The 5923-nt window shown below is 35.9% G+C and overlaps 1 pseudogene; it reads right to left on the reverse strand.

Moving 5' to 3' along the window:
- Positions 1-385: 385 nt before the first annotated feature.
- The window catches only part of LOC107296868, a 15242-nt pseudogene continuing 9704 nt past the window's right edge, over positions 386-5923 (reverse strand).

A 5923-nucleotide genomic window follows, 5' to 3' on the forward strand; every position in this document is an offset into this window, starting at 1 on the left:
CTGTTCGTTCTTCCTTATTGTCCTCATCGCTATCCCCATTAGTCATGGGCCCTTCCCTGTTACATCTCGGTGCGATCTGCCTCCTCGTCATAGTTTGCTCTAATACTGTGTTAATTGGGGAGCGGTTATGATCTTCCATTCGCCTGTTCATGCCAGAGCGGGTCTGTAGTTGTTTCATCCTTCCAGTTTTCTTGCCTAATGTTTTTTGCCGGCGCAGCATCTGATAAGCTGGCAACAGCTCAATATGCCAGTTAATAGAATACTGGTTGGATAGCCATATCTCTTTTAACAGCCGGCCACCCTTGGTTGCATCATGAGCAATGACCCTGGTCTCGGTGAAATTAAAGGTGTGATTGTGCTCCATGATGTGAGCACATACCTGGGATCATTGTTCTTGTCGTTTAATGGCCAGTTCATGTTCATGAAGCCTAGTTCGAAGGTATTTTGCGGTCTTACCCACATAATTGCATACACAATTATTACAATTGATCTGATAGATGATTGATGACATCTCGCTCACGGGTAAGGGTTCTTTGGGGTGCATTATACGTGTACGGAGGGTCTGATTAGGTCTATGCATGAAAGCTAAGTTTTAATAAATTTAAATAAATTTAATAATTTTTTTAGTCTTGGTGATCTGTGTTTTCTGATTTTGAATACACACACAAACATACATATACATATACATATACATATACATATACATATACATATACATATACATATACATATACATATACATATACATATACATATACATATACATACACACACACACATATATGGAACAGCTTTTTAAAGGAATTTTGACTGATACTTTCCAAGTTCTGGTAATTAATTCCAGGCTTTAACTGGGCTCAGTATAACAACTAGGATTACTGTATATTGGACACTTCTGGAGAAGAAGGAAGGAAGAAAGAATTGCTGTTGAATCCAAGTGGAGAGCATTGCAAGATTTTACCAATGTAGTTATGCAATAAAACAGAATCAATGTAGTTATGTAATAAAACAGAATTTCCTCATCTGGTTGTAATTCTTATCTGGTTTATCTCACAAGAGTGAGATTAATCTTGAAAGCCTGAAAGAACAATCTTCTTCCCTCCCATGCCCACATCTCCTTTACATTGTTACCATTAATAATCAGTATATTTATTAACAATAAGCCAGGCATAGAGAGTTTGGGATATCAAAATCATGCACTGTTAGCCACCTAGAAAAAGAGATGGACAGCATGGAGCAACTGAAAATAAATAAATACCTACTTTTTTTAGTCCTTTCGGAATTCTTTCAAGTATACTAAACATCCCACTCATACCTTTCAGGATATAGCCAGGTGTGAGGCCTATAAAGAGCTTCACTTTTTTAGAGAAGCAGGGCAGGATTGCAGAAGCAACGAAACCTGCAAAAAGGAAAGAAGAAAGGAAGTAGTTAAAAGTATATGACTGTAAGGGCCATCTAACCTTTTCTATATATTTAATATATGTTTTATAAAAAATAACTCTTTTTATGGCTCTGTACTTTCTTTTTTTGGGGTAGAGTTGGGGCAACTAGATGGAGCTGGGCATTTATGGACAGATGCCCTTCCTAATGCCTATGTAGAGTTTGTAGCAGATATTTTCTCTTTGCACCCTAGGAGAGAAACATCTGCCGCTACTTAGGATTGAACATTCAACTTTCCAAGTGGGAGGTGAGAGTATTCACCACTAGGCCTCTGGGCTGTTTAATTGATAAGATTAAATTTGTAATTCGGGGCTGTAATATTAATTTTGATTATTGGTAAGTATGTGGGATTAAGGAATGAAGTTTAAGATGAATAGGATTTTTAATGAGAGGTTTATAAGAATGTAAAGATGGATGTGTAATTGAGATTAGGAAACCTTTTATTATGATAGTTGACTAGAATGAATGAAATATGGGATTTTGGGAAGGTTAGGATTATATTAGTGAGGAAATGAAATAAATGTAAAAATTAGTAAAAAGTGTGGATTTGGAAAACCGAATTAATGAAGATGTTGAAATTGAGTATTCTGGCCCTTTTAATATTTTGTTCAGCTTTATTTTTAAACTAGAGATTATTTTTATAATCTTTTGATAATAATAGGTACTTTTGGATTAATGATTAGATAATTAATTGTAAAAAAATGTAGAACTATTGTAACTTACAACTATTTGTTTAGTGACTATTTGAAGTTACAATTATGATAATTTTTCATACTTACAACATTGCAACTTACAACATTGCAAAATTTGGGTGCTTGGCAACTGACATGTATTTATGTGATAAATTTATATAACATTTGGAGCAGTGGTTAAAGTGCACTATTGCAGGCAAAGTCTGCCCACAGCCTGTAGTTTGATCCTGATTGGGCTCAAGATTGACTCAGCCTTCCATCCTGCCAAAAAGGCAGTAAAATAAGGACCCAGATTGTTGGGTGCAATATACAAGTAATGCTTCCACATTGTAAGCCACTCAGACAGTGCTATAACACAGAGGTCCCCAACATTTTTGGCACCAGGGATCGATTTCATGGAAGACAATTTTTCCATGGATCAGGGTAGCGGAAGGTTTTAGGATGATTCAAGAGCATTATATTTATTGTATTTTTTTAAAATAAACAAACAAACAAACAAATAAAAATACTCTTTATTTCTCTCTCTCTCTCTCTCTCTCTCTCTCTCACACACACACACACACAAACACACACACACACACGGTCCCATATGGGGGTGATGGGAGACAGTGACAACCGAAGTGTGCTGCTTATGTCCAGTCTATTCCGTAATCTTGTTTTGGTTGCTGTCACTGCAGAAAACATTGCAATCTCAGAATATTCTGTCCTGACTTTAATCCAGAATGTATGGAGATTTAAAGTTGTCTCAAATATACTCTTAAGGCCACTGTCATTTGCAATCTCAAGCAGTTGCTCCTCTTCTAACACAGACAAAATTGATTCACCTGGCTTATTTACAAATGGGTTGCGGAGCCAATTCTTTCGCAGTTCGAGGGTCTTTTGTGGTTGGGAAGTAATGCTCAAACTCTTTTGAAAGCTGAGATAGGTGATTATGCACCAGCTGGAAGAAAGTAGGTCCTGGCACAATCTCTTTCAAAATCTCTGCTAATGTTTGAAACATGTCAAAAATAACCATGTTCACTTGTTGCCTCCAAAATTCCAGTTTGGCTTTGAATGTAGCTACTTTATCTGCTGACTTGAACACAAATGTCATTCACCCTGAAGTGACAGATTGAGTTGAGAAGGTTGAATCTATCACACAAGTAAACAAGTTTTGCGATCCATTCTGTGTCACTTAGATATGTTGCCAATGATGACTGTCCTTTGATGGTAGACAGAGAAAAACAGTTTTATTATAAAATTATTCCAAGACTATATTCTTACCTATTGTTGCTCCTTGTGAATGGCCAACATAATATAAAGAGTCTTGTTTTGTTTCCTGTAGGATGGAATTTACTGTTGCTGGTACATCATAAATTCCCATTTCATGAAAACTGTAACACAAAAATACATACACATCAACCTGTAATAATACCAAGGTTACCATCTTTGGACAATAGGATCGCAGTACTTAATCAAGGGCCAGTGAGCAAGGTCTCAGCAATACATCAAGCCCCAACTAACACAGAGATACTCTAGTTTTCCCTATTTTAAAAAAATTAATTCAAACTACGTTTGCTCAGAAAAATGTCTGTTTGGGTTATAGAGATTATGATTTACAGTGAGTCATTTTATAAATTGGAAATTGTAATAAGAATGGATAGCTAGACCCTGGCTGCAGGTCCTTGATGGAAATATTATTGTATTGTATTGTATTGTATTGTATTGTATTGTATTGTATTGTATTGTATTGTATTGTATTGTATTGTATTGTATTGAACATCAGAATTAATTAAATTAATTAAACACTTAAAAATTAAATTAAATACTTCTTTCAAAGCACAATGTAAACACAATGTTTGATTTAATCGACCCTTTCTCTAGGGTTAACATGTACATACCCCATGCTTCCCCCAATTGTTACCCTCGAATCAGCACGTACACATTTCTACATCCCTCAAGACCCACACCAAGGACAAAATCCTCTATAAAACAGCCTTTCATACCTCATTTTCTATGAGGGAAACCTCTTTCCTTTTCGGAATAAATAAATCTCCTTTCCTCACAGCTGTCTGGATTTTATTTGGTTTTGTTCTTGAACAACTCTAGCTTGAGATGGAACCCCAAATTATTCTTTTGACAATAGCTAGGATGGTTCACATTTCTCATTTTCCTTTTGGCCCACAAACCTAAGGTTTCTTTGTAAAAATCTGTCACAATTCAAAGATTCACAAATGAGAATCAGCAGAACTATTCAACTCCTTTTTTAAAAATGAAAGTTCCTTCTGCCTCTCTCTGTTTCTTAAGGCCACTAGTCCATGTTAGGTGACAGCTCATTTGATTTTAAGTCTACTTTTTAAATAACAAGTGAGTCATTTTAGGAGGGATATTAGAAGCTTACTTTAGTTGTGTGATAATGTAATAAAATGGCCATGTATAAGAAATGTGAAATCAACAATTTCTGTATCCTTCATATTTTAGTTATCAAAGAATCTTAGTCTAACATAATTAGCTTCAGTAACACATGATAAAGGCTAATCTCTTAAACATATAACAATTGACATATCTTTTTCTCCTTACATTGTGTATTCAAAATTCATATTTTCGCCAAGAAAATGAAAAGGTATTTAATGAAGAAAATGTGAATGTCATTAAACAACATTTTGTTTAAAAACTTTTAAAAAACTTTTGGCACTGAAAACCTGATTCCTCACCAGTTCATATATTTCAGTACTGTTATTGTTATAACAGCTGCTAGCCTATTTTCTATTTTTATGTATTTTTTCTTTGTGACATTGCTTTTTTGAATAAATGTTTATTGTATCCATTGTAACTTGATTTATATTATAGAAAAATATTCATTAATTTACATAAACCCTACAACATCTTTTCCTAACAAATTGCTAGACTTTCATCAAACATTTTTACTATCAATTCTCCTTGGAATTTACCTGAATTCCCAGAATTCTTGCTGGTCAATTGAAAATTCCTTGTGTCGACTTCCAGTGGTGACAGGCTGCACCGAATGGCGGCTTTTGTTAGCCGCCCGCCTGGGAGTGCGTCAAAGCCTGAAGAGACAGCGTGCAACAGCTGTCTCTCGGCTAGGAACCCCGTCCCTCGGGTGAAGAGGGGGGGTGAGTTAGTCCGGATAGGTCTAGAGCTCCCTCTCACCCCGGTTTTTTCTCTGATCGGGGTTGAGGGGTGAGAGCTCGACCAAAGTCTGGACGTTCTCCGCGCCCCAGGATGCCTTCGCTCCTACTCATTTGGAGCGAAGCCAGATGCAGCTCCCACCTCTGCTACTGAAAGTTACTTGGATTTAAACTATAAACAGACGGAACTAAGCAGGAGGTTTGGAGTAGTTTCGGATTACTTGGGACTTTGACTCTGAGAATATATTAGCATCTTCTTTTTTTTGGTGGAGATTTAAAGTGAGAGGAAGATGGCTGCGGAACTGCCATTTCTCTGGAATAGATAAGAAACTTTCGCTTTTCACTTTCACTCTCTTCTGGTTACTAACTGGATAAAGACACATTGTGGCTCCTTTGGCTTTTGGAAAGTTTTAGTTGTAACAAATTTGTAATGCCTATTTGTTGGTGATACTTATTATTTTTATGGATTACTGAAGTGATTTTTAAAGAAGTTTGGAGAATGGCTTTAAAATGGCTGCGGAACTAAGAAAGAAAGAAAGAAAAATCCATACTTTTTTTTTGCTGGTTGAATGGTTGTATTGTAATTTTTCCTTTTTTATTGAAAATGCCTTTATCTTTAATTACAAATGACTTACAGCATGTTTTGAAGCAAGCAGCAAAGCA

Source organism: Protobothrops mucrosquamatus, unplaced genomic scaffold, assembly GCF_001527695.2.
Source record: "Protobothrops mucrosquamatus isolate PMUCROS unplaced genomic scaffold, P.Mucros_1.0 scaffold3011, whole genome shotgun sequence".
NCBI lineage: Eukaryota > Metazoa > Chordata > Lepidosauria > Squamata > Viperidae > Protobothrops > Protobothrops mucrosquamatus.